This window comes from Carlito syrichta, unplaced genomic scaffold (assembly GCF_000164805.1).
Source record: "Carlito syrichta isolate Samal-C Ts95f unplaced genomic scaffold, Tarsius_syrichta-2.0.1 Scaffold288878, whole genome shotgun sequence".
Classification (NCBI taxonomy): domain Eukaryota; kingdom Metazoa; phylum Chordata; class Mammalia; order Primates; family Tarsiidae; genus Carlito; species Carlito syrichta.
This window is the reverse complement of record NW_007232974.1, coordinates 16,094-25,492: the sequence shown is the minus strand read 5'-3', so window position 1 is coordinate 25,492 and position 9,399 is coordinate 16,094.

Here is a 9,399-nt window from a genome sequence, read left to right as displayed (position 1 = left end):
TTCAATAAATCCTAAGATCTTGACCCAGAAGCCTGTGACCAATACTAAGGCTCTTAGATGTGACGCAAGTTTGAATTATAAGTTGTGTGAAAGACAAAACAGCAGTTTGAGGAAGAATGGGAGCAATGAGCTTCTACAGCTAGCTTGTGTTTGTCCTGGTCTCAGAGTTTTTATGTTTTGAGCTCACAGGAGCTTAATCTGGTTAGTGCTGAGTAGAAAGGGGGAGGAAATGGGGTCAATAGCTCCTGAATGCATCCTAGTGGTCTTGGGGTCAACGGCCCTTCCTGATCCCTAATGCTCAGTGGGCCTCCATGGCCGGCTCCCAACATGGACCCTTGTGCTTCCCGGTACACAGAAGCCAAGTACCATTTTATAAAATCAACCAATTCCTTTCTGGAAAGAAGCTACCAGGAGTTACTGCTGACTCCAGGGTCTGCCTCATCCCACAGTGCCTGGCCAGACACTGGCAGCAAGTGCCATGGAGGGAGCACAGTGAGGGAGTCAGAGGCAGAGTCTCACTGGGGGAGATGAAACAGGCACCATGCTACCATCTTGAAAACTGTAGGGAGGTACTCCCACCAAGAAGCAACAGACCCAATCTCTGGAACTGGTGAGTTAACTACTCTGGAGTTGTTTGTAACCCAGAGGGAATATCTTGAAAACACAAACCTTACAGGGACAAGAGTCTCAAGTGCCACCTCCCCCCACCCTGATTCAGCTGTGAGACAAAGTGTATGATCAGAAAAGAATAAGGAAGACCCCTCAAGAGATCAGCAGTGTCCTGAGCTGACCCAACCCCCTCCTCCCCAGTAATACTCTAAAAGTCAGACTCATACAGCTGGGGCACTACTGAGAGGGATGAACCCAGGTGAAGACTGGATGCCAGCCACAGTCGGAGGACTCTATTCCAGGATAAGCCTGACTGGGGCACCCCATGCCAGCACCTGGGGAGGAGACAGTCTCACATCTCCCTCCCCACCAGAGGGGATCCCCCTGACCATACAAGAGTGAGAGGGGAGGACTGATGTTTTGCCCATCTGCACTGCCTCCTCCTCCCCACCAGGCCATGCGCTGGTGAGATTGTGAATAAGGTCACAGCCAAAGGGGAAAGCAGATGGGCTTACCTATGAGCAGCTGAGAGAAACAATTACAAAACGAGAGGGCACAAAATGCCTGAAAATTTTAAATTTTTCTTTCTTTTTTTTCTTTGTGCATGAATGTGTATGTGAGGGTTCTATTTGCAGTCCCGCTTTTTTTTAACTTTTCTTCTTCTTTCATATTTTTTTTCTATTTCTGTGTATACATGAATGATTGAGTGTTCATCTTTCAGTTTTTCCTTTTTTTCTTATTTTAGTTTAATGTGTGTGTAAATGCTTGTGTGAGAGTATGATTTGCATTTCCCTTCTTTTATTTCTTCTATTTCTTTCTTTTTTCTTCTTTTCCTTCTTTTGTTTGTTGTTGTTGGGCATGTGTGTGTGTGTTCATTTTTTCTGTTTTATGTTTTTTGTGTATTTTTTTCCTACTGGTTTTGATTTCTGTTTGTTTTTCTGTGTGTATTTTATTATTATTTTTGCTGGTGTCTGCTTTTGTTTTCTGTGTTTTTAAAATTATTTTATTTTTTTATTATTTTTGTCCATTCTATTTCATTCTACTTTTCTTTGTTCTCCTCATTGTTGTTATTGTATCTTGAACTCAAGGGATACACACACATACCCATTGTGTCATCATATAGAGTGGTGGTGGAGTAATTGCTCCAGTGGCAGTGGGAGGGGCTTTAACTTCTGATGAAAGTCTCAGGGAATCCATACCTCAATCAGTGAACATTGTGATTTCTAAGTAGTTTCTGAATCCTAGCTCCCCAGCCTCCACCTTATTTGATTCTCAAAACTACAAGAGACAGCAAAGCTTTCCACCCCAAGCCCTTTTTCAAAATAGGACATATTCAAAGCCCTGATCAGAGAAGAACAGAGGGCTGAGTAAACATCAGAAGTTAAAGCCCCTTCCACTGCCACCAAATAATGGAACTAAAGAGAAAAGAAAGAAGTCTGTCACAAATCAGGAAAAATAAACAGAACATAGGTAATTCCCAGTGTGCCAAAGAGAGAATGCCTGAAAAAAATTCAAGCCTCAGAGCCCAAACAGTGGAGGTCACCAATGGCTGGCCCCAGAATACAACAGGAATTAAGGAATGAATGGAAAGAGTAAATATGATGCAAAAAAGACAAGATACAACATTGAAAGAACTTGTAACAGATATTTTGGCCATAAAGAGTTTCATCCAGGAAATAAATAACAAGATAGCAAGCATTGAAAGTAGAATTAATCAGGCAGAAGAAACAATCTCAAAGCTTGAAGACCAAAACATGGAATTAACTTGATTTATAAAATCATAGAAAGAAAACTCAGAGAGAAAGATTAAAGCCTCCGAGAGATATGTGATTATTGCAAGAGACCAAACTTATGACTGACTGGTATCCCAGAAGAAAGGGACATGGAGAATACCTTGGAACAAGTATTCCAGGAGGTTATCCAAGAAAACTTTTTCCATCTCACCAGAGATGTGATTATCCAAACACAAGAGATACAGAGAACCCCTGCAACATATCAAATGAGAATAGCCCTAGACACATAGCAATTTCTACCCAAAGTAGGTACAAAAGAAAAAATCCTAAAGGTACTGAGAGAAAGGTCAGCCTATCTACCTGGGAAGACCAATCAAAGAATAGCAGCAGACCTATCAATAGAAACACTACAGGCTAGAAGGGACTGGAGTTCAATATTTAATGTCCTCAAAGCTAAACAATTTCCTACCCAGCCAAACTCAGCTACATCAGTGATGGAGAATTAAAATCCTTCCCAGACACACAATCCTTAAGAGATTATACAGTTTCCAGACCAATGCTACAAGAAATACATTAAAGGGTATTAAGCACAGAAGAAAGAAAAAAAAATGACCTCATACTTCCCAAGAGAACAGAAGAACATAGAACTGATACAGAAAACATCACAACTGAAAACTTGAAAATGCACACATACATCAACCCCAAAATTAAAAGAAAACAACCCCCCCCAAATCTTTTTAAGAACCTCATGACAGGTACCAACACCAGACACTCACATTTCAGTAATCATCCTGAATATGAATGGAGTAAATGCACCACTGAAAAGATATAGAATGGCAAACTGGAGTTAAAAAAAACAAAAACAAAAACAAAACCTATATTTTGTTGCATTCAGAAAACACATTATAACACAAGGGATGCCCACAATCTCAAAGTTAGAGAATGGAAAACAAATTTCCAGGTGAATGAATTGCAAATGAAGACAGGAGATACAATCTTAATATCAGGCAAAGCAACCTTTAAACTATCAAAAAATAAAAAAAAATATGGAATGACACTACATAATGATCAAAGTCTCAATTCACCAACAAGATCCATCCATCCTAAACATATATGCAACCAATACAGGGGCACTAGTGTTTATAAAGTAACTACTAAGTTGGCTAAAAAAAGATAATGACTCTAAAACTATCATAACTGGGAACTTAAATATCCCATTAACAACCCTAGGTAGATCATTGAGGCAAAAAAATCAACAAAGACATCTGGAAACTCGATACTCACCAAATGCACTTAAAAAATACGTAATAGAACTCTCCACCAAACAACCACAGTATATACATTCTACTCATCACTACACGGAACCTACTCCAAGACAGATCACATCCCCAGTCATAAATCAAGCATAAACAAATTTCATAAGATTGAAATACTGCCATGCAGCTTCTCAGACATCAATGGACTAAAAATAAATATCAACACCAACAAAATTCCCGCAAAACCCACAAAGATATGGACACTAAGCAGCATGATATTTACAACTCCTGGGTCAACAATGAATTCAAAACCGAAATGAAAACATTCCTGGAAACAAATGAAAACAAACAAACATCTTTCCAAAACCTCTGGGATGCCATGAAATCAGTACTAGGAGGGGATTTTATGTCTCTACAAACATCAAGAAAACAGATCACAAGTTATTAACATAAAAAAATCACCTAAAGGAGCTGGAAAGACAAGACCACCAAAACCCTAACTTCAGCACAAGAATTCAGATCACCAAAGTGAAAGTCCAAATATGGGACATAGAAGACAAAAATAATATAGAAAAAAATTAATAAAACAAAAAGCTGATTCTTTGAAAGGATAAACAAGATTGATAGACTCCTAACCAAAATGACCAAGAAAAGGAGCCCAAATAAACACAATCAGAAGTGCAAAAATGAAGTCACAACTGACTTTGAAAAAATAGAAAAGATTATTAGAGATTACTATGCATACCTATATGGAAATAAACTTGATAATCTAATTGAAATGGAGGACTTTTTGATATCACACAACCTCCCAAGATTGAAACAAGAAGACACTGAGACACTAAATAGACTAACAACAATCCAGGATATTGACTCTATCATAATAAAACTACCTACAAAAAAAAAAAGCCCTGGACCAGATGATTTCCCAGAATAATTTTACAAAACATACAAGGAGGTCTGATATTAATCCTACTGAAAGAATTCCAGGCAATTGAGAAAGATGGAACTCTCTCCAAATTATTTTATCAAGCAGAAATCACACTGATACTCAAGATGGGTAAAGATACAACAAAAAAAGAGAACTACAGGCAAATATCTCTGATAAAAATAGATACAAAAAGTCTCAGTAAGATTATAGGAAATCAGATCCAACAACACATCTCAAAAGTCATCCACCATGAACAAGTAGCCTTCATCTCTGGGATGTAGGGCTGGTTTAACATCCACAGGACAATAAATGTAATTAAATATCTCAACAGATTTAAAAACAAGAACTACACAATTATACCATTAGGTGCAGAAAAACTTTTTGATGAAATCCTACCTCCTTTCTTTATACAAACGCTTGAACACCTATGCATGGAAGGAACATACCTCAAAATTGTAAGCAGCATCTACAATAAACCCACAGCCAATATATTGCTAAACCAACAGAAATTGGAAACATTTCTCCTGAAACCAGAACACGGCAATGGTGCACATTCTCACCCCTCCTGTTCAACATAGGACTTCCTAGCTAGAGAAATCAGACAAGAGAAGGAAATCAGGGATATTCATGTTGCAAGAGGAGATTAAGTTATCCCTCTTTGCTGATAGTATGATCCTATAGCTTGAAAATCCAAGAGAACCTTTCAAGAACCTCCTTGAAATAGGAATTTAGCAAACTATCAGGGCACTAAACAGACATGCAAAAGACAGTCACATTCTTACACACCAGCAACAACCTGGCAGAGAACCAAAAAAGCACAATCCCATTCACAATAGCCACAAAAAATTTGAAATATCTCAGCATCTTCCTAACCAGAGAAGTAAAGTGTCTTTATAATGAAAGTTACAAAAAATTGCTCAAAGAAAAAAAAAAAGATACAAACAGATGGAAAAATATTTCTTGCTCATGGATTGGAAGAATCAGCACTGATATGATAGCCATCCTACCAAAGGCAATCTATAGATTCAGCAGAATGCCCATTAAATTACCAACATCATTCTTCTCAGACCTGGAAATGACAACACAGAAATTCATATGGAAACATAAATGACTTTGAATAACCAAAACAATCTGCACCAAAAAAAAAACAAAGTGGGAGATATCACACTTCTATACTTTAAACTTTATTATAAGCTTATACAATAATCAAAACAGTCTGGTATTGGTACCAGAACAGGCATCTAGACCAATGGAAGAGCATAGAGATTCCTGAAGCAAAACCTCAATCTCTCAACTAACTCACCTTTGACAAAGCCTCCATAAACAACCACTGGGGAGAGGAGAACCTATTCAAGTAAATGGTGCTGGAAAAACTGACTGACCATATACAGAAAATTAAAACAAGACCCCTACCTATCACCATATACAGAAATCAACTTCAAATTGATCAAAGACCCAAACGTAAAACCTCAAACTAGAAGAATCTTAGAAAATTCAGGAGACACCCTTATGGGAATTGGAATAGGCAACGATTTCCTGATCAAAACCCCAGATGTTCATGCCATAAAAGATAAGACAGACAAGTGGGACCTCATTAAGCTAAAAAGTCTCTGCAAAGCCATAGAAACCATCAAGGGAGTAAGAGACAGCCCACAAAATGGGAAAAAATATTTGCCAACTATATATCTGACAAAGGCCTAACATTCAGGATCTACAAGGAACTCAAATGTGCTAAAAGAATTTTTTAAAAGTCCCATTAAAAAGTCGGTAAAAGACCTGAATAGACATTTCTCAAAGAAGGCATATGGACAGCCAACAAACACATGAAAAAGTGCTCAGCCTTACTAATCATCAGAGAAATACAAATCTAAACCACTTTGAGATACCATTTAACACCACTAAAAATGGCCATCATTAATAAAACAAAAAACAACAGATGCTGGAGAAGATGTGGAGAAAAGGGAATGCTTCTACATTACTGGTGGGATTGCACACTAGTACAACCTCTATGAAAAACAGTGTGGTGGTTTCTAAAAGAACTAGAAATTGACCTTTCATATGACACAGCAACCCTCCTACTGGCTGGAAACTCGATAATCACTAAATGCACCAAATGCTTCACCAATGGGTAAACATAATAATCATTCCACAAAAAAGATACCTGTATACAAATGTTTTTGTAACTCTATTCACAATAGTAAACACTTGGAACCAAACTTGCTGCCCATCAAAAGTGAACTGGATTAAAAAAATGAGTACATATATTTGATGAAATATTATGCAGCCATACAGAAGGACCAACTTATGGACTTCATAGCAACTGGTTTGGGTTTAGAGTCTACAATATTTAGTGATCTATCACAGAAACAAAGAACTGAGTACTGCACGTTCTCACTTAAATGCAGCTCCTGAACATTTTCCAGAATACTAGAAGAAAGCTATTGGCAGTAGCCAGAAACAACCAGGGGAGGGGGAGGGACACATAACCTCAATAAGGATACTAGATCTTAAACTAGGCAAAGTGAGGACCAAAGGGAGGCCCAAACTTTACCTGTACAATGACCACTTGTGTACCTAATCCGGAATTGTACCCCACATTACATAGCAAGAGCAAAACCTCAGCACTAAAAAAGGAAAAACTAGAATTTGAACTCCTATTAACTTATTCTAGATGTTATTTTTCTTTGACACATGCTGCCTAGGAAAGGTCTTGCTTATAGGTCCTTAACATTTATGAATTTTCTGACGGACCATCGCCAATCTCTCCTATGCTTCATAATTCTCTTGTTAAATTTGCAAAAGGAAAATGGATAGCAGGAAAAAGGTATTTGTACCAGAAACAGCTTCTAAGTTTGTGAAAGAAGAATGGAGACATATTCTGTGAGTAAGATAAAAAGTCATACAATTTGAACATTGTTGCTAGTTGTTGATGAACATACTTTTAAGGACAGAACTAGTTATTTTCAACACATTTCTTTAAAGGATACAATGTTTAACTGTCTTTTGTGATAGAATTTGTAATCATTTATTGAATAAAACTTTTGAATCATTTCCAATAAAGATATTTGAAGATCTTTTAGGACTCTCCACACTGTTTTTCACAGAGATTGTACCAGTTTACACTCCCACCAACAGTGTAGAAGTGTTCCCTTTTCGCCACATCCTCTCCAGCATCTGTTGTTTTTTGAGTTATTGAAGATGACCATCCTGCCTGGAGTGAAGTGGTGTGTCAGTGTGGTTTTAATTTGCATTTCTTTGAAAACTAGTGAGGCTGAACATTTTTTCATGTACCTATTGGCTGCTCGTACGTCTTCTTTTGAGAAGTGTCTAGGGAAGGGTTGGAGACTGGCAATAGTGGGAAACTGCCAGGGGAGGGGGACACACCTCATCAGCAAGGGTACCTGCATAATGAACATTTGTATATCTTACCCTGAATTTACCCCACATCTTTAAAACAAAAAATTAAAAAAAAAAGATATTTGAAGATTTCCAAAGATTTTAAACACGGGAAAAATCTTTCCCATCTGTAAGACCTTTTTACATAGGATAGACTTGGGTATGAAATAATTATTTACTAAAATACTTGCTAATTGATTTTAAATCTTGAAGTGTAGGGTCAATTGTATGTGTGGTACGTGAAATGGTACAGTATATGTCTGGGAGCTGTCCTCCTTGTTGTGGCAATAGATAACTGAGTAGTAAATGTGTTATATATTAATGGCATTTTGGTGTTGTATTAAGAAATAGGGAGTAGGTGTTCTATTTCTTTAATAATTAAAGTATTTAAAGGGCACAAGGATAGATGAATGAGATCTAGCCAAGAAAATTTAAACTTTGGGCTGTAATACAATGGAAAGTAATATAATCCCCCCAGTAGAAGATGATAAGCATAGCTTTTTAATAATTGCTCATTAAATAACCAAAAAAAAATCCCCTAAATTTTGTGGCTCACTACAGTTTGGTAAGAGTTTACCACTTGTTAGGTGTTACTCTCTATCCTTTTTTGTGTCCTGATGCCTATGTGGTCTCTAACAGTAGCCTCCTTTACCTTCTGATGTCGAGTGGTTTGGGGTCAGTGGGATGACCCACTGTAGGCTTGACGGATGAGGAAGTGATACATATCTATTCCCTCAACCCCTTTCCTGCCAGGTTATCTGTATCCTTCTCATGAAGGCTACAGCTCTTCCCTGGCTCTTCTCCAAGTTCCAACTGCTCTAGGGATAGTTAGTGTCTCTACAGTGTTGCTAGCCCTTGCTGGTTTGGGGAAGGAAAGAATTAGACAACTGACTACCGACGCATTTCTCTCCCTTTAATGATAGGATGTACCTTGGAAAAACAATGATGACAGGAGACCTGGCCTCACCAATGGGTAAACATAATAATGGATCTCCTGGTAAATAGTCTAAAGGCGTTCTTTAAGACTGGCTGAGGGCAGTCTTTAAACAGACTAAGGGTACTTCTTTAAGTACCCTTGGATAATTTAGGATTATTTCGGGTAAACAAACTTACAATCTATAGATTCATTATCTAGAAGAGTAGCTCCCCAAAATGGAATGTAAATTATGTGATTACTCGTGTATAAAATAAAGATGTTAAAAGTCCTATGCTATTTGAGGAAGTACTTCACTTAAAAACATTATCTTTTATCTTGGAGCAGAGAACAATGCCAAAGGCAGAAAGTAAGGATCTAAGACAACAGAATTGATGTTCTGGAATGCTCTGTCTCCCTTGCACTTCATCACTGCACATATCCTGGAATCTGGATGTGACCTCTGATTAATATGAGTCTAATTTGACCCTCCTTTCTTTGTGCCAGACTAGCATTTCCAAATCCTATTAAAAACCCCTTAACTAAACTCTGAAGAAATACCCA